Source organism: Globicephala melas, chromosome 2 (assembly GCF_963455315.2).
Source record: "Globicephala melas chromosome 2, mGloMel1.2, whole genome shotgun sequence".
NCBI lineage: Eukaryota > Metazoa > Chordata > Mammalia > Artiodactyla > Delphinidae > Globicephala > Globicephala melas.
This window is the reverse complement of record NC_083315.2, coordinates 34,089,155-34,112,938: the sequence shown is the minus strand read 5'-3', so window position 1 is coordinate 34,112,938 and position 23,784 is coordinate 34,089,155. Positions and strand designations below refer to the sequence as shown.

General features: G+C 43.0%; 1 pseudogene; it reads right to left on the bottom strand.

The window, feature by feature from the left end:
• Positions 1-17,150: 17,150 nt before the first annotated feature.
• Positions 17,151-17,339, bottom strand: LOC115864724 (NADH dehydrogenase [ubiquinone] 1 beta subcomplex subunit 1 pseudogene; annotated as a pseudogene).
• Positions 17,340-23,784: the final 6,445 nt, after the last annotated feature.

Genomic DNA, 23,784 nt, shown 5'->3' with positions numbered 1-23,784 from the left:
TCTGGGTTTCACTTTTGACTCTTCCCTCCCTCTCAATGCCCAAATCTAATTTGTCTAAATTGCCAATCAAGTTATCACTTACGTATTGTTTACATCCACAGCATGACAACCCATCTCCACTGCTTCCATTAAGATCCCTGCCACCACTCACCCGGACCACACAATAGCCTCTGACTGGACTTGCTGCCTTCCTTACCTCCTGTTTCCAAAACACCCTTTATTGCCACTAAAATGGCAATCTGACAACATTACTCCCCAGCTTCAAATTCTTCAGGGTCTCTGCATTGCCTGCTCCAGAGCATGAACACAAAATCCTACAGAAATCGCCTGATTTGACCCTCACTCTCTCCAGCAAGTTTCTCCTTTCAGTCCTCGCTGCCCTTCCTCCTGGTCCAGTGGGGCTCAACCCTGGCTGTATATTAGCATCACCTGGGAATCCTGCTTGAGCATCCCTGACCAGAGACTCTGGGATGGGGCCCCAGACCCTGGTGGTTTGCTTTGTGTGTTTGTTTAAGTTCCCAGATGCTGCTGATGCAGAGCCAGGGGTGAGCACAGCTGAACCAGCCCTACTTATAAGGGGTGTTAAATCTCCCAGTTCCCAAGATATGGGGTAGAAGGAATCAAGGTAAGCAGCCACGCCCCTTCATCCCCTACACCCTGTCATGGTGGTTTTAAGAGTTTGCCACCCAGCTGAGTAGTAGATATTCCTGGAAACCTCACCGGGGGCGTAACAAAATGAGACTCTTGATGAAGCTCCTCCTTTTTCCCTGTTAGAGAGGGGATGGGGCGGCGGCTTCGGCTGCCCAAGTGGAGCAGAGAGTTGCATGCTCTTTAGGAATAAGTGGGTGGGGGTGGGAGGGGGTAGAGGATGACTCCAGCAAGAGTGAAGTCATCCTTGCCATGACTTCACTTGCCATTCCCTTGCCATGACTCCAATTCCTATCTACCCAACCGTTCCAGTTTGCTAGGGCTGTGTAACAACATAGCGCAACCTGGGTGGCTTCAACAGAAACCTATTGCCTCACAGTTCTGGAGACTAGAAGCCTGGGATCCAGGTGTTGGCAGGGTTGGCTCCTTCTGAGGGCCGTGAGGGAGAATCCGCCTTTCTCCCAGCTTCTGGAGGCGTGCTGGCAATCTTTTCTGGGAGTTTTGCTGGTGTTCCTTAGCTAGTAGCCATCTCACCCTGAGCTCTGCTTTCATCTTCACACGGTGTTCTCCCTGCGTGCGTGTGTGTGTCCAAATTTCCTCTTTTTGTAAGGATACCAGTCGTATTGGATGAGAAGCCCAAACAACTCCCGTGTGAACTTATCTTGACTAATTGAATCTATAATGACCTATATCCAAAGAAGGTCACGTTCTGAGGTACGGTGGGGGGGCGGGGTTAGGGCTTCGTCATATGGATGAGGGGCACGATTCAGCCTATCTCCCTGATGGAGAGACGGGCAGGTCAGAGACGGGCCTGAATGACGCCTACAAAGGGGCTGCTACTCATTAACACCGGGTGTGGGCTCTCTCTCTTCTCCTATCTGTCCAAAGCAATTCAAAACCAAGAGGAGAAATGAGAAAGAGACCATCCATAGCTAGATCTCAAACCCCCCAAGCCCATCAATTCTGAAATCAAGTTAATTTCCTATTAACCCCCTAAATCCTGTTTACATCTTAGATTCTAATCGCCACTTTTAAACCTCGCTCCTATTCAAATTTTTCCGGGCCCAGTTATTGGGCAGATGTATATTCTCATAGATAATGAGAACCTAAACTAAAAAGCCTTCTGTGGAGGTGATACTTCATTATTTAAATGTGATGTGCAAGAATAGCTGGAAGAAGGTGGGGGAACCGGCAATGCAGTGAAGGGTTAAAAATAGCAAAGAACGCTTGGAAGAGTATCACAGAAAGGGAGTCGCCCAGAGACACTAAGAGCAAATACAGTCAGTTCCCTACATACGAACCTTCAAGTTGCGAAATTTCAAAGATGTGAATGTGTGTTCACGTGTCCAATCATGTACGTGTCTGGCGTACACTGTCACGTGCGTGCATCCTCTGCAAGTGGTGGTGCTTTTGTGTACTTAACTGTACGGTACTGTATGGAGTACAGTAGTACAGTATCTTTACTTCTAGCCCAGGATGCCCGGAAGAAAGTGTAAGAGCAGCCGATTGTGTTAGTCGAGTACCTAGGCTAACTTTGTTGGACTTAGGAACAAACTGGACTTACGAATGTGCTCTCAGAACGGAACTCATTGGTATGTAGGTGTCTTACTGTGTACAGGCTTCTCTCTCCACGCCTGGACAGCCTGTCTTTCTTTTCTCTCATTTTGAAGGTACCGGAAGAGCTTTTATCTACACAGTCCTAACGCAGGGTTTCTCAACTTGGGCAGTGTGGACATTTTGGGCTGAATCCTTTTTGTTGTGGAGGACTGTCCTGTGCACTGTAGCATGTTTCGCAGCAGCCCCGACCTCTACCCACTAGATGCCAGTAGTGTCTGTAGACAACACCAGATGTCTTCTGGAGGGCAAAACCATCCCCAGTTGAGAACCACTGTCTTAAAGTACGCAAACGCCCATGGAATTATGCTCTGCAGAAGCATGGAATTATCTCATTCATGACTTCAAACAGCTGAGTGGTTTGTTATTGTTCCCAATTTCTAGATGGGGAAAGAGGGTGAGTCGTTTCAATGACTTGTTTCAGGTCACACTGCCGATCTGTCATACCCAGGGCTCTTTAGATTACACTGCAATCAATGCAAGCTTCTTTTTTTAAGATTGTTATTAGAGTAGAGTTGCTTTACACTGCGGTGTTCATTTCTACTATAAAGCAAAGTGAATCAGCTCTACATAGACATATATCCCTTCTGTTTGTGGATTCCCCTCCCATTTAGGTCCCCATAGAGCACGAGTAGAGTTCCCTGTGCTATACAGTAGGTTCTCACTAGTTATCTATTTTATACATAGTAGTTTATGTATGTCATTCCCAGTCTCCGAATTCATCCCTATTCTACATGGATTAACAGTTCTCTCCTACAGGAAAGGGTGTAGTCCCCAAGTCACCACCAGGGGACGTCTCTGAGGGTTCCCCCTGCTATTTATTCCGGGGCTTGATAGGACAGGGAGCCCACTTTGGCTTTTCATCTAGAGCTGCCGGCACACAGTCCTTATAAGAAAAGCCGGCAAGTGCATATGCTTACAAAGCAGACATGCAGACCCTTCCTGGCGAGTGTTTATTTCAGGTCAAGTTCTCTTCGCAGGGGCTTGCACGGCTCCTGAGGATTGGATCCCTGTGTTTAAATGGCATAACATGCAATGTGTGAATGAGGCGCCCTTCCCCCCATCTCTTCCACGGTCACAAGGGCTAATCTTATTTGGCCTCTGCCAATCATGGGCGGCTTAGGCAATCTCATTACGCCAAGCCAGTGTCTCCTACTTTCCTCATTTTCCTGCTCCCCCTTCTCCATCAAGGAATGGTTTTAATGGCCCAACAAAGGACTCAGCCCAGTGCACCATGAATTTGAGATAATGTCCCGTGTTGGGTTAACAGAACTCTCCTGCCAGCAGAGCTGATGCCATCTGCCCATTTATTGACAGCCTTGTCAGCAAAAATCTGGAGTCTGAGGGTTGGCAGGCAGCCAGCTTGCTTTCCACTGTCTCTCCAGTGTCTCAGTAACAGATGTGGTACCTCATGCTGGAGCTGCTGTTGGCAAATCGCTGCATGCTCGTGTTATTTATCAGGGGTGGAGGGAGGGCAGGATACATGTCTTCCAGGAAAGAATTTGTATTCCTTTCCAGGTTCTCTTTTTGCAGATTAAAAAAAAAAAAAAAAAAGCACTTGAAACTGACTTTTCAAAATGTGAAATAATCAGTTTATTGTGCAAAACCGAAAAAAAAACAATCATTCCAAACCATGCAAGCATTTGTTCAATGCTTTTGGCCCGGTCACAAGTTACGCAGGTTCTGTGGACTTGAGTATTGGCTACAATTCATTCCCCGTACGGTCCCCCTGTCCTTGGAAGATGTTTTTTTAAATTGTATTGTCATACAAAAGCAACAGAGTCGGGAGGATTTTTTCACACATAATACCTCACTCCTCGTGTGTTCTTAGCCCCAATCAGTGGAAATCAATCAGAGTGTTTGCTGAATGGATCCAGACTGATGTGTGAGGTAGGGAAGAGGTCATTTGTATGTCCTTGATAGAAGAAGATTTTCTGGCCGTACCTTTCCTTTTAAAGTAGAAAGGACTACTTTGTACACACGTCCCGATCAGCCATTCCAAGACAGACATCGCATATCGATGGGGAGCATCTTATAAAAGCAGTTTGGTCGAAGAATTTTTTTCTTCCTCTTAAGTGCAAGGTTCTCAGCCACTGGTTCGTGCAGGTCCTGTGTTTGTTCATTCAGCCATAATAAAGGGAGTCTTGGATTAGGAGAGAAAACGAGTGCAGAGGGATTGACGCCACACTTGCACCGAGAAAAGGGGATCGTTCACCTGGCAGGTGGGGGGAAGACAGGTGGCCCTGGTGGGTCACCTGCAGCTCCCTGAGCCAGGGACGAGCACATTGAGGGTGTTTCTCTGTTGATTACTCTGTGCACATCAAAAAGACAAAACTCCTGAATGGGAATCAAAGAACCCGCCAATGAAGAGAGCCAGAAGAGGACCTCTCACCCACCGCAGGGGACCGAGCCTGTCCCAGGCCGTTCAAGAAACGTTGGGATTCACATATATACACTAATATGTATAAAATAGATAACGAATAAGAACCTGCTGTATAAAAAAATAAATAAAATAAAATTCAAAACAAAATACTGTAAGTTGGCCCCTAGGAGGCACGAGAAGCCTCACACCACTCCTGGAGGTCCAGAGGCAGGCAACAAAACCCTGCAGGCTGCGTTCTCGTCTGGCGCCCCTTCTGTTGCCCTAAGACAAGTGCCACTGTCTTCTAAAGGGCCCGTCTCAAGCATAAATAAGGCAATAGAAGCCTGATGCAAAGGAGTGCAAAGTATATATGATTGTAAGCCCCAAACGAACTGGAGAATGCATCATTAAATTTATGGTTCTAGGGGGCTTCCCTGGTGGCGCAGTGGTTGAGAGTCCGCCTGCCGATGCAGGGGACGCGGGTTCGTGCCCCGGTCTGTGAAGATCCCACATGCCGCGGAGCAGCTGGGCCCGTGAGCCATGGGCGCTGAGCCTGTGCGTCCGGAGCCTGTGCTTTGCAACAGGAGAGGCCACAACACTGAGAGGCCCGCGTACCGCAGGAAAAAAAAAAAAATGGTTCTAGCGCTCAAGTGGTAGGACTACTAATTACCACTTTGGGCATTTGTATTGTGCTTTGCAGTTTAAACGTTGCTTTCATATGCATTTTCTTACCCAATGGAAGGCTTTCTTCCGTGCTGATGTCCAGGCTAGACTGTCCATTCTGGCACTGACTTCAAGTTAGGACAACGGCTTGGTTCTGTGCCCTCCTACATTGAGACCTAAGGTCATGCTAGTTGCTAAATGCGAGTGAGGCCAACGGGAGACACAGAAGTGTGGCCAGTGCCTGTGATCTGGGGGAGGCGAGGTCCTGAGAGGTGACCTGCAGAGTCAGAGATGGCTCACATCACAGCTGCAGGTACCCCTTTACTCGACAGATGAGGACTTGGGTTCTGGGCCAAAATGGCAACAGGACAACTTTGCCCTTGTATAAACCCAGACCAGGGCCTCTAGGACGTGCCTGAGGGCGAGGCCACGGGGAATGAACACAAGGCCATCATTGGCCCTAATTGCACCAGCAGCACTGAGGGGGCTCTTTCTGCAGAGCAGGGATGGGCATCTTTGCAAGAAGGCACGCCCCCCCCCCAGTCACACCCTTTTAATCTGCCTCCCGAATAGACATTGCTCCCAATTCAGTGGTGAAATGTTAAGAGGACATACTTGCTGCTGACTGAGTGAGCAGACGCTGGCTGGGTGAGGAACCGGGACCAGGGGGCCTCTTCTCTCCAGCCCTTGTGAAATTTGAAAAAGGGCTTTCAGGACAGCAGGCAATGCAGCATCCAGGCCTGTGTGTCCCCTTACCTTTCCCGCCTGGGAAGCTGAGCAGTGTGCTGTCTGCTGCCGCCACCAACTGGCGCCTCTGCTTTCGCCTCTGCCCTCATTTCCGCGGTGCCTGGCAGCTGGTGGGATGCCCACCTCTCTCTCTGCACTGGTGCAGCCTGTGAGGACCCAGACAAAGGCCATTTGGAGCCAAGAACAAGGGTTGCGTTTCTATCAATGCACCCTTGATGCCAGACAGCTCCCCTCCCGGGCGCTTTGCCCTGCAGTGTTGGAGCAGGATGCTGAGAGGCTGCCTGGGCTCGGGGATGCTCAGCTCTGAAAAGCATAGCTCCTGCCTGGTGCCGGAGATGCTGCCTGCGCCGAGCCAGGGGAGCCTTCCTCTCTGCTCTGTCTTCCCTCTCCGCTTGGCCAGGCCGACGGGGACCTTGCGTTTCTAGCTGACGCACAGCTCCGGTAGCTGTTGCTAAGAGCTGTCTGGCTGGAAAGGAATGGCAATCAGGTGTGGGGGGCGCAGCCTGCCCCCCCCCCCCGCCCCTGGCTGCTGGCAAGCTGAGAGCCCCAGGCGGCAGTCACCAGCAGTTTGTTCTTTGTTCAGCCCTCCAGCCAAGCTCAGCTGCAGCCGCTCATTTTTCTGTGCCTTAATATCTGCTCTGAGAAGCAGGAATTGCCTGGCCAGCGGCCAATACCCCATCTTCTCCTCCCCTCCCTCTCCTGCTCCCCCTGCCAGAGCAGGAAGAGGCTGAGACCACGACACCCCAGCGTGGCTGGAAGAAAGGCTGACAACCCTGCCCGTATACTGGGGACCCTCGCTCCTTTCTCCAGGCTGAGCTGCCAACTTGTTCCCTGCAGGGACATGGCCCTAAGCATGTGCCAAACCGACAGTCTCCCCGGACCTGACATTTAAAGCTAATGAGTGAAACAGTCCAGGTGCAAGACAGTTTGGAGCCATGGGGTCTGCCATGACTGTCCCATTTGAAAAGGGCACTGCTGCTCAGGCCCCATGGGCCTGATGTTGTCATGTCCCCCAAGTTTTTCAAGAAAAGCCAGATATTCTAATTTTTGTATAAAATCTGTTGAATTTTTACATATTGGCAACCAATCCCAAGTTTTCTTAAGATTTAAGCAAACCACCTCTGTGGGATGTTGGTGTGTGATTTCTGCCCTCAACTTGTGAGGATGAAGCTATAAACTCTGTTTGGGGCCGGCTGTGCTCATCCTAGCTGAGTGTAGGAACTCTGCTCAGTGGACTCCTTCTCAAGGTTTCTGAGCTCTTTTGGGGGTTGCACGTTGCTTTATGTTCTTGGGGGATAGCTGAGATCTTTCTGGCAATAGCCAGAAAGAAACTAAGTTGTCAGTAAAGAGGCTTTTCTAGGTCCCGCCTTGCCCAGGTTCAATGTTTGATCTAAGTGTATTCGTTTTTTTTCTATACTCTGTAATGAATTACCATAAGTTTGGCTAAAAATAGCACATGAATTACCATAAGTTTGGCTAAAAATAGCAGAAATTTATTATTGCACAGTCTGTGGGTCTATGGCATGGGTTAGTTGGGTCTTCTGCTCAAGGTCTCAACAGATCTTGGCCAGGACTGCAATCTCATCTTCTGAGCCCATTTGGATTATTGGCAGAATTCATTTTCTTTCAGTTGTAGGTCTGAGGGCTACAGCTCCTTGAGAGCAAGCCCATTGTCCTCTACCACATGGTCCTGTCTGCAACATGGTAGTGTCCTTTATCAAGGCCAATCAGAGAATCTCTCTTGCTGAGAATCTCCCATTTCTTTTATGGACTCACCTGAATAAGTCAGGCCCACCCAGCATAATCTCCCTTTTGATTAACTTAAAGTCAACTGATTAAGGACCTTAATGACAGTAAGTCCCCTACATATGAACTTTCAATCTGTGAACTTTCAAACATGCGAACATGTGTTCTCATGTCCAATCATGTAAGTTAGTTCACGTGTCTGGTGTACATTGTCACGTGCGTGCATCCTCTGCAAGTGGTTGTGCTTTTGTGTACTTTACTGTACAGTACTGTAGAGAGCACAGTAGTACAGCTGTACCACCTCCCACCTCCTCTCTCTCCTCCAGTCAATAACTCTTCTTGCCTGTTCACTCGATGCCAGCCCCTGTATGCCAGCTCTTGTTCTGTACTACTGTACTTTTCAAGGTACTGCACTGTAAGAGTCAAAATGTTTTCTTTATTTTTTGTGTTTGTTTTTTATGTATTATTTGTGTGAAAAGTATCATAAAGCTATGACCGTCCAGTATCTTATAGCCTGTTGTGTTAGTTGGGGACCTAGGCTTACTTTGTCGGACTTACGAACAAATTGGACTACAAACACACTCTAAAGATGGAACTCATTCATATACAGGAGACTTACTGTACATCTGAAAAATTCTGTCACCCTTTCCCATACAACATAACCTGACCACAAAAGTGAAAACCGTCATATTCACAGCTCCACCCACACTCAAGGGGAGAGGATTATATTGTGCATCTATATCAGGGGGGTGGGAATCTTAGAGGACATGTCAGAATTCTGCCTACCATACTAAGAAAGACTCCTTTTCTCTCTGATTTTTAATTATCTATTAAATTAAGGCTATGCTAGATGATTTCTTACATCAGCTTTTTACATCTAAAGTGCTACAGCTTGATCTCAAAGGGTACATTGGATTATAATAACTATTATATTTTCCATTGAAAGAGGCACAGAAATGAAATGGGGTTCCCAAGTTAATTCTGAAATAAAGTTGACGTTTCACTCAATAATGCATGTTCTGTTCAGATAAAATTTAAGGGACATAAAAGGTCACAAATACCTAGGCATTAGAGCATTCTCCTTCGTTGCACTGATCTAGATTATTAAGGTTTGGTTTTTGATGAACGGAGATTCAGCTAGATCATAAACTTGACTGCTTCTGGCTCAGTGTTGGTTTATTGGCAGTGAAAGCTACTCAGGAGAATGTTAGGTTATTTTTCCAAAAGTTGAGGTTCTTTCCTTGTGCATCTCACACTCCAGGAAGAAGGCACCAGGAGAATCACGTGTTCTGGCTGTGCTTTTTGTTGTCAGTTTTCTCCGCTGCCCCTCCCCTCTCTCTGGTCACTCAAAGGGAGATACATTCTTCCACTCTGGGTTAAGATTTCTTTCTTGAATGTTTTCAAGATCTTCGGATCACAGGAACATCAGGTCAGGAGGGTGAAGGTGATGCCATCTGCCTCTAAAGAAGAGGGAACACACAAATGTCAACATACTCAGAAAAATGCTCTCCTAGGACCATGGGCTCACATGCACCAAAGAGCAATCCATCTGTCAGCAAACAAATTTCTCTACCCAAGACACAGAAGCTCACTTCTTAATAATTAAGCAAGTCTGGACTGCTGCTCTCTGCTGTTTAGTAACAGGAGAGGTGAAAGTCTTGTTTAACTCTTTTGCCAATTGGTAAGCAATACTGATCTTTAAATACTCCTGCTTCTATAGAAGGGGCTAAGGATTCAGGAAAGCCCATTGCTGTATAATCCGCAGGCTGGTGTGAGAACCTTTAGTGGCAGAAAGAAAAGTTTAGGAATCTTCTAGAAGTGTTTGCTAACTGTATAAGGAAAAAAGTCTAGGGAGTCTTTAAAAATACACACTGGCTGTTCTTCCCTTCCATTGTATTTGTTATGGCTCCTCCTGAGCTTGTTGGGACTTACATGTCATTTTTATTTAAAAAATTTATTTCATTTTATGTTTTTAGGTATATTCTTTTATTTTTCTTCTCTTAAAGAAATGATAGCGCACTATACACAATGATTGGCATTTTGCTTTTTCATCTAACAATACAGTCATCCCTTGGTATCTGCAGAGTACCGGTACCAGGACCCCTTGCAGATACCAAAATCTGCAGATGCTCAAGTCCCTTATATAAAATGGCATAGTATTTGCATATAACGTAAAATCCTCCTGTATTCTCTAAAGCATCTCTAGATTACTTTTAATAACTAATACAATGTAAATGCTACGTAAATAGCTGCCTGTGCGGCAAATTTAAGTTTTGATTTTTGAAACTTTCTGGAATTATTTTTTCTCAAATATTTTTGATGTGCAGTTGGTTGAATCCACAGATGCAGAACCCATGGATACAGAGTGCCGACTGTATATCTTTTTTAAAAAATAATTTTAATTGGAGTATAGTTGCTTTCTACTGTACAGCAAAGTGAATCAGCTCTATGTATAAATATATACCCTCTTTTTGTCATTTTTATAGGACAAGCTCCATGATGGGTTCTTTATCTTCATCAGGAGAATGCCCCAGATTAAAACAAGCAAACACATATGAAAACACAAGACAAAAATCAATGACAAGTACAAAAATAAAACCCTCTGTTTCCTCTCAAATCTCATCACATCTTCCATCCTGAGGGGCCTTAAGACCAAGCCCAATGATTGAGGTTGACAGCAAATCTTTGCCAAGAGGCTTTTGACATTGACAAAATCCAAGGATATGTATTAGTGGGCTGAATCCACTCCAGGTACAAGTTAATTAATAGTCTCACTGCATACTCTATAATTATAAATTTTGCCTAATGTCTTGAATGTTTAAGTATTTAAAAGATATATTTCAGCAGCTTGGAGCATTATCACGTAGCAGAGACGAACTGTCTTCCAATTGATTGAGCACTGAACAACGAGTTAGCAAAATTGTGCTCTGGTTCCAGGTACACCTCTAACTTGCTGTGACACTGCATGCACCACCTTGATCAATTCCTGACCTCATTCCCACATCTGTAAAAGGAAAGGAGTTGGATTGGATCGTTCATTGATTTTCAAACTCTACTCCTTAGTGTCTTAGGGTTGTATGGAGATGATTGAAGGACCCCAGGGATGGTGGTATCTTAGTCCATTTGGGTCATTATAACAAGATACTACAGACTGGGTGACTTATAAACAATAGAAATTTATTTCTCACAATTCTGGAGGCTGGAAGAGTCTGAGATTAAGGTGCAGCATGGTTGCATGAGGGCCCCCTTCCGGGTCACAGATTTCTACTTGTATCCTCACATGGTGGAAGAAGCAAGGGAGCTCTCAGGGGTCTCTTAAGAGGGCACTAATCTCATTCACAAGGGCTCCACCCTCATGACCTAATCATCTCCCAAAGGCCCGACCTCCTGATACCATCACTTTTGGGGATATGTTTCAACATGTGAATTTTAGGGGAATGCAAACACTCAGGCTACAGCAAGTAGAAAATATTTTAGTTTAGCAAATGCTCTTCTCACATTTCCATAAGAGGAGTTTACTTCCCCACTCTATTGATGTTGTTTATGGCCAGATGACTTGCTTTGTCCAGTGGAATTTGTGTGGAAGTGGCAATGTGACAATTCTGAGCAGAGACTTTAAATGGTAGCTCATGTTTCCATTTTAACCTCTTGCATCTCTGTTCTCCCATGAGAACATCAAATCCTAGATAGGAGATGGTCCTTCAGTCTGGTCCTACAATGAGAATACCTAGGCAGCAAAATTCTTAACCTATTCCCCAATTTGGAAGAGAGCCATGACAGCCATTGCACAGCCTTGTGAGCAAGAAAGAAATATTTGTGGTTGTAAGCCACTAAGAATTTGGGGTTATTTGTTATACAGCTCTACTTCAGCAAAATTTGACTGATACACGGCCCAAATGAGCTGCCTCTTGGTCCCCAACTCTACCTGCATTGGTAAAGCTCTACTCATTACTGTTTTATATACCAGCTTCCCCAAAAGACTTCATCTGAATAAAATAATTCTGCTGCTAAACACGCAAAACAAAACACCAGCTGCATTTGATTACTTTTTAAAAAGTGTTCCTTAACTCATGATTTTAATATTTTGTCATTTTTAAAATATACGTTTCTGATCATGTTTATTTTTCATTTCTGCTGCTGCAAAATAAGCAATAAGATAAAATCAAGACTTTAGCAAGTTAAAAGTTATAATTTTAAATAAAAACTATCTCTAATGTTTATGTTTTTATTTTTGTTATTAATTTCCAGACATTAAATTGGCAAAGCCATTTAGTTATCATTCCAGCTAGGAAGTTCATGACAGATTTCCTTTTAAATACTTCTCCCAGCTCTGATATTTTAAAGGTCAACAAATTGTCATTTGGTCAAGAAGGGGTTTTCTAGAGATTTGGAAAACAGAACAAGGGCTGAGAGACATCTCAGGGCTGGTCACATGCAGAGGGCGCCGTGAAATCTGACCCTGAAGGGGGCAAGCCCTCAGCCCTGGCCTGGCCCCAGACTCAGCAACCATGTGACATGGCTAAATCCTGGCATCCATGGCCTGCTCATCTTTCTCTCCCACACTCACAGTCAGTTCCATCAGCAGACGTTGTGCATGGGTAGACTCATATGCAGTGGATTTTTCCTACCCATTATTCTCCCCCGCAAAGTTAACCTTTCTGTGTCCTATATAATCTGGGTCCTGAAAGAGAACCTGCAATCAGATCTAGTAAATACAATGAGGCCAAGGTTTTAAAGGTGATGCCAGGTTATGATGCTAACTTTCCCAGGAGACTGGTCTCAGAACTTTCCAATGTTTTAGTCTAAAGCAATGAATAATGGTAGGTGTTCCAGACACCCTGGGAAGTCTGCTAAGGAGCTATTTTTAGATTTTTGCATCAATTTAAAGAATTTCAGTGAAGAGCACATGTCCTGGTGGATTATCTCAGTCCCAGATCCTGCCCTCTTTCTTTTCCCTTTGTGCTTGCAAGGCCATTCATTTCAGAGGACACGCTCCACAGACAGTTTGCCCCTAAAATTTTGGCCTAAAAATACTCAAGGTCTGTGACCAGTAACTTCCTCTAAAATGACATCAGTTTCCTCATCAGTGAAAGGAACAGATTGGATTAGATTTTATTTTTTTAAATCTTCCTACCCTACTTCCTTCCATACCTCACTTTATAGCCTATTCTTTTTTTAAGCATGTTAATTATTTTAATTATAAGACATTCTGAATATATAAATATGCACAAAGAATTATTTAACAGAGCCTATGTATCCACCAGTTATATTGAAAAGTTGTTAATTTATTTCTTTGTATTTGCTCTCTGTCTTTTGTATTTAAGTTGCAATCCAATTTTGAAAATGTTGAAATATAGAAATAGCCCTTTTAAAGTCTGAAAGTTATGGTAAGTTAAGAAGAAATCACATATACATTAATAAACAATTATGAAAATGAGAACATTACATATGAAAACTGATGGAAGAGTGCCGAATCTATGATCAGAAGAAAATAACCTGAAATGCTTTCATCGTTTACTGTAACACAAAGAAAATAAACTCTAGAAAAGCAAAAGAATAATGAAACAGCTATGAGGAAAGGCAATAAAGTAATTAGTAGAAATAAAATGAGAAATAAACAAATCAGGAGGACAAGTGTACTAGGAAGATATTATATAAAATGAATTAACTTCTCCAGAGTACATATTAAAAAATATGGACATCTGCCCAGTGATGAAGCAAAACAAACTTCAATAACAATACCTAATAAATAACCAAAAGGCTGGTGGTATAGTGGTGAGCATAGCTGCCTTCCAAATGTAACAGCCAAAAGAAGCGAAGACAATTCGTAACATTCGTATATATTCACTGTAGCCTTATTGAATTCAAGAATGTATTAAAAGTATATTGTGACCAAGAAGGGCTTAATCCACAAGTGAAAGTTAAGGTGTTAGGAAATATATTACTAAATATATAATTATAGGTAATATAAGAAAAATAATTTGGAGGACAGTATGCTAAGTGAAATAAGCCAATCAGAAGAGGAGAAGTACTGTATGATTCCACATGTATGAGTCCTTAGAGGAGTGAAATTCATAGAGACAGAAAGTAGAAGGGTGGTTGCCAGGGACTGGGGGAAATGGAGAGTTATTTTTTTAACTGGAGATTGGTTGCATAATGATGTGAATGTACTTAACATTACCGAATTTACATTTAAAAATAGTTAAGATGGTAAATTTTATGTTATGTGCATTTTACTACAATTAAAAAAGCAGAAGATTAAATCAGAATGTCAGTTTATATATAAACTTTAAAAAAGTATTTAACATCAATTTCTAACCCAAATCTACATAAAATGCAAGAATAAATACAATTAGCTTGTCTTAAAAATCCTAAAAAATCTGCGGTTTAAAATCATGGTTTGTCTTACATCTGATGGTTTCCCAGAAATCAGCGGGAAAAAAATGGTAATGCCTTTTTAATAGAATTTTTCAGTTTTTCAATTTACAAATGGAAAACAGCAGAGTTATTTTTTTGTCTAATTTTTCCTACTGACAGTATCCATTCTACTTTTGTAAAAGAATGTGCTATTATTTCTGCTTATCAAATATATTACATTTATTTCATGATCAAAACAAAATCTTTAATCACCACCTAGATCCTGTGATAGAAGGCACTGTCTGCTTTAAAAATGTCGTTTTTCATTTATGTCTATTAAGTCTACCTTAGTCATTGTGTTATTTAAATGTTTAAATATAGAGATATTTAAATTATTTAAATATTTAAATTCTTCCTACCTCTTTTTGTTTGTTTGTTTATTTATTTTTGCCTACTTGTTCTCATGAACTGAAATTGGTGCATTTAAGTAATTCACTATAATTCTTTTCCTATGTTTTCCTCTTCTCCTAACAGTTTTTCAGTTTCGAAGCTAATATAATTGTTGCAAAAAGTTCAACACTCTTACTTCTTCAGTATGAATCATGTCTTTACCAACGTGACCCTCTTTGTAGGCTGGCAGAGATGGGGCCAGGACTAGGGACTCTTTGGGATCACTGTGTAGAACTGTAAGTGCTGTGGACTGGAGAGCCACCAGCCAATGTAAGTGGGCGCCTGAGCTCCCTAGGGTAGTGGGACACTCACTCAACTTAGCAGCCATAGCACTGGGAAGGAGACTTGATATGACCACACCACACACCTGGTGTGGATATGGAGGTAAGCAGAATTCTGACATCCTAATGTAGAAAACTGTCCCTCAACACACACTGAAGTGAGGTGGCTTGGAGACTAAGGTCCTTCCTCAGCCAGGGCCCACCCACACGCTTCAGACTGCAGAACTGGGCATGCTCACAGGAAGGCAGTGAAGTACGGGGTTACACAGTAAGTGTCTTCTCCTCGATTCTAGGCAAATAGATGTCAAGGATGGACCTTCCCTTTCCTCATTCAAGAATAAATAAATAGTTAAAAATAGGGTGTTGATATAAAAAGAATCTGCAACATCCAGTTCGAGATGGTGATTTGAACTAATCTTTAATTCCCTAATCTCTTTTTCCCATTGGAATAACCAAAATATGAAGGAATGAAAAATCTATTTGAAAGTTGGAAAATAGGAAAGAGTACCACAGCTGTACAGACACATTGAGGACCTTCTTCTTTTTTTTTTTTTTTGTGGTACGCAGGCCTCTCACTGTTGTGGTCTCTCCCGTTGTGGAGCACAGGCTCCGGACGCACAGGCTCAGCGGCCATGGCTCACGGACCCAGCCGCTCCGCGGCATGTGGGATCCTCCCGGACCGGGGCACGAACCCGTGTCCCCTGCATCGGCAGGCGGACTCTCAACCACTGCGCCACCAGGGAAGCCCCTGGAGGACCTTCTTGATTGGCACTTCTCCCACTCCTTCAAGAAATCCAAACCAGACTATGGTTCAGCCAATGTGACGTGGCCAACGTCCCCATCAGAACTACCCAAAAAATCTCTTTGTAACTGGGAGAGGCAAGGGCTTGAGGTCATAGCCATTTGGCAGCCAATAAAGGAAAGGTGAATGCCATGAATGACCTTAGGAAGTAGATGGATTGGGCAAATAGAGCTATTGCCATGGCTTTCCCCCCTGGAATCCAAGGGGAGGGTATGGTGTATAAAATAAAGGGGAGAGCAGTGCCGCAGTGAAAGAAGGGAGCAATGCCACCACCCATTTTAGGCTACCGCTCCAAAGACATAAAAAAAAGGCACTGCAATGAGGTCTCTGCTATGCTATGCTAATAAGTCCCCCATTAGCTTCCCCTACTGAGCCTTTGTCTCCTTTGGATAAATAAAATTTTTCCCTTAAGGTGGTGTCCTGTTTCTGTTTTTGAGGGTATTTGTGATTTGGGGAACAAATTTATCCTTTATGACTCCAGATATCCTTTCCATGTTTATTCACTTTGTTTTCTTCAATTTCAATCTCCTGATCTTTGTTGAGAGCCAAGTGGCTTTTTCTTTCTATGGAAAGAAATGATCTTTTACCCATGGAAACATTAGTCATCCTGCCTCTTCATTTAAAAACTTTCTTCTCTTGAGAAGGTGCCAATATCACGGGTACACACTCCTTCATTTCTCTAGGGATTGCTATCAGCATTGGTTTTTGTAGCCATTATTTCTTTAAATTGAAGCATGATACTTTGCAGGCTGTGATTTTAAGTAAAATTGAGGCCTAATGGATGGCTTACCACATCACACTGCATTTCCAGAGATTTCATTGACAATAGTATCAAATGCACTGAGATGAATGAGTTTCACCCTTCAATGGAAACTGGAAAAAGCAGAACCGAGTTGACTTATGGGTAAATATTAACAGCCATTGCTCAGAAGCAAAGGCCAAGAAATAAAGCTCAAATACTTGTCTTTACTGAAACGTTTAAATTGTGTAAAACTTGAAACTCCATTCTCATTTTTAAGTGAACACATTAATCTACTAAGGAATGAAAGAAGAAGTTGTCATGAACTTAGGGAGAGGGAATAATTTAGTCCTGACTTTCATCATCCCTCCAGAACTAGATGAAGGAGTAGACCAGTCAATCGGTTCCTAGGGCACTGATCCATCAGTGGTACCAACACCACACCACTGTGGCAGATAGACCCTAGGGTGGCTCCAGTTATTGAAGAGTTTATGTTCACGTCTATAATCACCTCCCCTTGAATGTGAGTGAAACCTGTGACTTGCTTCAAACTAATATAAAATAATAGACTATAGTAAAAGTGACAAGATGTTACACCTATCATCATGCTACAGTGCGTGTGTGTGTACGTACAAATATATTCAAGAGTGATTCTCCATTGCTATTTAAAAAAAAATGAACGTGTTTTTATTTCTCTTATGATTTAAAAAAGGTGAACATTCTGTAATTCAGCCACAGCTTTTATTTCCAGGTGACTTCTTCATTGGGTCTCAGTTCTCTTTTATGTAACAGATTCTTGTTGCAGAAGGCAGTTAGCTTTTCACCACTCTGTCTGTCTAGAGGACATTCAAAGACAAATCCAATAGGGACAAGAATATGTACCCAGTGGTCACCCACAATCGGAAGTAAGTTCATCATGAATGCTGCAGCTTCGGACGCAGCAACCCCCCCATGACCAAGGGCAGTGGCCTCCATTGCCTTTTTTTTTTTTTTTTTTTTTTTGCGGTACGCGGGCCTCTCACTGCTGTGGCCTCTCCCGCTGTGGAGCACAGGCTCCGGATGCGCAGGCTCAGTGGCCATGGCTCACGGGCCCAGCCACTCTGTGGCATGTGGGATCCTCCCGGACCGGGGCACGAACCCGCGTCCCCTGCATCGGCAGGCAGACTCTCAATCACTGCACCACCAGGGAAGCCCTCCATTGCCATTTTTGAATAAGTAAGCTTATTACTTACTAGAGGGACCACGTGGCAGGGAACTGGGAGCAGCCTCTAGGACCTGAGAGAGACCGATGGCCAACAGCTAGCAAGAAGGCGGGGAGCTCAGTCCTACAGCCATGAGATGAATATTGCAACAAACTGGGGAAGTGGATCTTACCTTGAAGTGGATCTTACCCCCGTTGAGCCTCTGGTGAGATCCCAGTCCTGGCTGACACCTGGCTTTCCACCTGGAGAGACCATGAAGTAGAGAATCCCGTTACGCCGTGCCTGGATTCTAGCCTACGGAAAACGTGAGATAGTAAGTGCGTGCTGTTTAAGCTTCTGAGTGTGTGGTCATTTGTGATGCAGCAATGGAAAACCAATGCAACCATGGAAGATGTGACAAAGATGGAGAAAACTGTATTCGCCAGAGTTCATTCACGGGGAGTAACGAGTATGGCCGGAAGAACTAATGTCATGAGCCGCTTAGGTTTGGGGTTAGAATCTTCAGAAGCAGGTTTGTTTATTGTCTTATAAGAAGGGTAGGCCTGGTTACTGAAGGGGCTTTGTTTTGCTGAGTGATCTGTGCAATTTCAAAGTCAGAAGTAAATTACTCAGAACAGTAGAGAAGACCCTGCTTGTTGCCCACCACCCACAGACTTCTCTCCCTTTCCCCTGCAGTGCTCAGACTGTAAATAAATGGATGTAAAACAAATATTTAAAGAACATTATTTCTGAAGGGTGACAATGATTAGTTTCCCTGGGACACCCACATGTTTTGATCTGGCTTTACAGGTGTTGTTAAGGTCACAAGGTACACCCAAAGTCACACCTGAACTGGGTCACCAAGAACTCAGGAGAGCCCACCCAGTTCATGTTGAGGTCCCATTTTCCAGTGGACTGGGGTAGGTGGAGGAAAGCTTATATCTCCAAAGAACAGCCTCGCAGTCTATTCCAAGATTAGGTCTCTGGGAACCTCCCACCTTGTGCTATTTCTCGAGTAGGGGGCTTTCCCTATACACTAACTTTTTCTACTGGGGTATCTGTTTAGGAGCTAAATTGTTTTTTGTTGCCTACAGAAAATGAAAGATACTGAAGCTGATTGGTTTTCCTGAGGCACAGAGTCTCTTTCCCCAAGTAACACTGAATCATTTACTTCCAACAACCCCTTCTCTTAGTCTGTCCAGAGTGAGGTGAAGACTAATAGGCAGAGTTTCCAAGAACAGTTCCTTCTCATCGACCTGAAATTCTTGTTACTTTCATTTGTATTGTTTTATTTTCCAATGCAACAGTAACACATACCTAGAGCAATACAACTCAATCAATACAGACATGAAATGTGAAAGTTCCCGTTTATACCCTGTACTCCCAATGAATCCCACTGCTATGTGTGTACGTACAAGTACACACACTCGAGAAGAGGTTTTATATATAGAATTGGGACCATTATTTATATTTATTGCTCTGCAAATTCTTAATCTCTCAACGAAATGTCTCAGATGTCCCATTGCCAGTTTGTAAAAGCCTACCTCATTCTAATAATAATAATAATCTGTGGATTATTCTGTTTTAAGAATGCATCAATATTTATATCACAATTTCTTTATTGATGAACATTTAGAGTTTTCCCTATTTTTCTCAATACAGAAATAAGAATCTTTATTAATCTTTATACCCATATGCAAATATTTCCTCAGGATGGATTACTTTGTTGAATTGTGGAGTCAATAGGGTACATATATTTTACATTTTGATAGATAGCTGCTAAATGGACCTTTGTGAAGATTGTACCAATATACACTCACTTATTAGAGTGTGAAGATACTTGTTTCCCCACCTGCTTGACCACACTGGATATTATCAACCTTTTAAAATTTTGCCAACATGGGTGAAAAATGAAATCATCAACTTGGCTTCTTCATCCTCGGTCTTTCCTTCTCAAGTTTCCCAACCGGGTGATGAACTTTCCTTTCCTCTCCTCTTCTGCTCCAAAGAGAAGTGGTCTTATATAATTATCATGTATAAATTTATATTTAAATTATATTTACTAGATTTCCTAATTCTGAATCTTTCTTGTATTCTGGGGACTGCATTTTGGTTGCCATATTCTTTTAATTTGCTACTGCATTTGAGGTGGTAACATTTTGTTTAGACTATTTATCATTGTAAGGGAAGTGATTTACAGTCTTCCTTTTTTAGTTATCCTTGCCTGGTTTTTCTATAAAGGTTTTGCTAGGTCAGTAAAATCAACTGGGGGAGTTTTCTATTCTTTTCTGTGCTCTGAAACACCTTACATTACATAGAAATTTTCTGTAGCTAGAATGTTTTATAGAACTTGCTGGTCAAACTTTCTGACCTATGTGACTATAAGGTTGAGCATTTAAAATGGGGACAAAGCCTTTATCCCACAACTGTGGATAAGAACATCTAGAAATATCAAATTAAATTGGTAACCACCCCAACACACTCATACATGGAACTGTAATTTGTCAAGAAAACAACACATAATATCTTTCCAGTTTGGATCCATTAGAAGAAATTGGAGAAGAAACTTCATAAAATTCAGCAAGAGGGAAAAAACAGAAAGGCCTGAAGAGAAATAGCTGAACTGAGCTCACCACCAAGCTTTTTGGATGACATTGACCTCTTTTAATCACAAAAGTAATACAGAACTTCTGTTCAGGTGTGTTGTAGTACAACTCAACTTCTCAGGTTGGTTTAGACTTTTTAAGCATGGCCGACCTTGTCATTAAAAAGTTCTCTTCCCAAAGGACTCACACACTAAGGTATCATTCTACTTTGCAAATATGCAAAGAGTTTAGCACAGGATCTGGTTCATGGTAGGTATTCTCCCAGACTCATAAAAAAATTTCATTTCATCTAAATGTATTCACTTCTGTTCTCATAGAGGGAAAGGTAGCAGGTAGTGGTGTTATTTAAATTAGTAGCTGGAAATGAATGCCAGCTGTGTGAACTTCAGATGCAATCAGAATTCCAGAGTCTCAACTAAATCCGGACGTAAAAAAATAAAATAATTTTGTAAAGGCACAGCAAATCCAGTCAGCCAAACCTCATCCTTGGAGAAGGTTGGATTTTCAGTCAGCTTCTATATGAATCTGAAACTCCCCGCCCCCCCCGCCCCGCCCCTGCCGCCGCTCCTTGAGATCTGGCAGTGCAGAATCCCAAGATGTGTAGAGCTGGGCAAGCATGACTAACCCTAGGGTTTCAAAAATAATTAATGAATTCATCTTCCACTTGCAAAAATTTCGGCTCTGGCCTTTTGTTCAGAGCAATTTTTACTATATCACACATCAAACAAAATTATTTGCTTTATTTTTACAGATCATTCCATACATTCTTTCCATGTTTTGACACAATCACTGGCCAATATGGGGAGAACTTCATTTTAATTCCATAACCCGGAGAACGATTGTTTTAAGGATGGCTAGGTTAAAATCAGCACGTGGAGACTGGGGTTCCAACATGCCAAACATCTGTTGAATGTGAACATAGTTCAGATGGTTTTAATATAGCTAGATATTTGATATCACATGGAAACACTGTGATCAGAATCCCTGCCTAAAGCTATAGATAGCTACGGATAAACATGTTGTCTGTGACCTCTCCATTGGAAATTATGTATGTGTGTCAGACACCTCTAGTTGTCTACCCGATTTCCGCTCTCCCTTTCTTCCTCACTAGCAGAATGGCAACTCTGGGATACATCCAGATAAAATACTCATTTTTCCAATTTGCACTGAAGCTAGGGATGGCTATGGGATAGAATTATGGACAATGAGATAAGAACAGAAGTCAGCTAAGGATATATGTATGATAAGTGTTTTAGTTTTCTTCTTTTGCTTTTCATTTTGTTTCTGTTTCCCTTCCCTCTGCTGCATTTTATTTTTCTGCCTGGAACACAGTATTGAGGCTGGAGTTGGAGCAGCCCTCTTTTGACCGTGAGGCAACACACATGCTAAAGATGGTGGAGTGGACAGGGAGATGGTTCCTGGTACACTGACTGCCTATATAGGATTATACTTATTATGTGAGAAAAATAACCCCTTATTTGCTTAAGCTGCTAGAGATTATTTACAGTTGTACATAATCTAGATTGGCATTACATAGACTTTCTAAAATTTCTTTCTCTTAAATTTTAATGATCATCTCTCTATTTTAACTCTTTGGCATGGAAGAGTTGGATTCACTTGAAGAATGTAGAGAGAAAGCTCTGACATTGGAATTTTCCTTACATGGAACTTATAGTTGCTTTTAGAGCTAGTGATCCCCATTAGTGTATGTGTGGTCATTTGGAAAAGGAAACAGTATAGGTTTATATAACCCATAGGAAAGACAAGATCTAGGTGGCTTCCCAGGTCCTCAGTTGTAGATTTTTTTTTTTTTTTTTTTTTTTTGCGATACGCGGGCCTCTCACTGCTGTGGCCTCTCCTGTTGCGGAGCACAGGCTCTGGACGCGCAGGCTCAGCGGCCATGGCTCACGGGCCCAGCCACTCGGCAGCATGTGGGATCTTCCCGGACCGGGGCACAAACCCGTGTCCCCTGCATCGGCAGGCAGACTCTCAACCACTGCACCACCAGGCAAGCCCCCCCTCCAGTTGTAGATTTTTGTATGAAAGTAATACTGATTGCACAGATAAATGTGTCTGAAGGGTCCGGGGGTTCCCAGGACGTTAGAGCATCACTTCTCATGATCCAATGGCTTCTATGTCCCAGAAGAGGATCCCACAGGTTCAAGAATGGCTAGGAATTACTGATGGTACACTTGGTATTCTCAGGATTGCCAATACAGCAAACCATTCAATAGAGCACGATTCCAGTAGAATTTGCATGTAGAACATGTCAAGATGAGAAGTTCCCGGAGTCTGGTTGTCCACACTGCACCCCTGACTTTGCTGAGGTTCCAGTTTCCTATTGCTCCCTTGTGAGGGGGGAGTATCCTGCTCTCATTGAGGAGTATTGGTTCTAACACACTGAGATCCAAACAAATTAATCTTTTATTGATATAATTGGGACTAGAATTAATGACCATCTACTGAGCAGATTAGGTCTTGATAATTTAGGGCCACATTTCTGTTCATACTCGTGTGGAAGAAGGTTAAAATAACAAATTGTTTCTTGTTTTTTAAATTGCAAAAGTAATAAAGAGCATTGCAGCTCAGCCAACCTTCTTGTAAATAGAGTACACCTTTTCTTCTAATCCCCCCACCTCAAATACCAAAAACTCAACTTATTTCCTGGGAGATGATCAGGGTCTCTCACTCCTATTCTTCCTACTTCTATAACTGCTCTTGGGTCCTTCCTCAGTTGTTACTCCCTCTATTTAAACAGAGTGTGTAGGGACAAAGAGGAAAGGAAGTAGTCCATGGAGTCAAACTGCTCAGTCCTGGAGTTGGGTAAGGAATTGCAGAAAGCACTATCAGCTGATAGCCCTGATTCATGGTCCTCTGCACCCTCCCAGCTCATCCATTTCCATGGAAAATTAAAAATTGTTGAGGAGAACAACTTTGAGGGACAGGAGGAATGTTGACAACATTAGTCATAGCTGTGTCTTAACCATGTGGCTTTAACAGAACTACTGTGACAAACACTTCCAAATAGTTTACCATAGGAAAAGAAACCTGCACCCACTAAAAGCAGTTTTGTTTTGATTAGTTGTGTTAAAATATTTAGAGAAAGTAAAAGATGTTTGGAGCCCACAGAAATTTTGACTGAAGCCAAGAGTTTCAGGTGGAAGGCCAAGGAGGAAGCGAGTTCAGGTCACACTGGAAATGGCCATGTGTCTTCATCTGGGTGAGCCTTGGAAGATGAGGAAAGAGACATGGGAGCCCAGCACCATTGGGATCAAGCCCATTAATCTCTTGGCAGAGAAGGTTGTAGAAAGACTACGCAGCAGAGTTCTAGAAGGGAGAAAGATTGTGCAAGAGATAAAAGGACAGAGCATGGCCTCTGTGCGAGTCACCAAGACAAGAAAAAGCCTACAGGTTGGGTAGGCGGAGCGAGCAGGAAGGGCTGGCGACTTAACCTTTGGGAGAATGTAGCTGGGTGTGCGAGTTCAACGCTCAAGGTGGTAGAAGAAGTGCTGAATGCGCCCCTTTTGTGGCCAGAGAAGTGAAACAGACCTGCTAGAGACACAAACAGAGCCAACATGTGAGACCAAG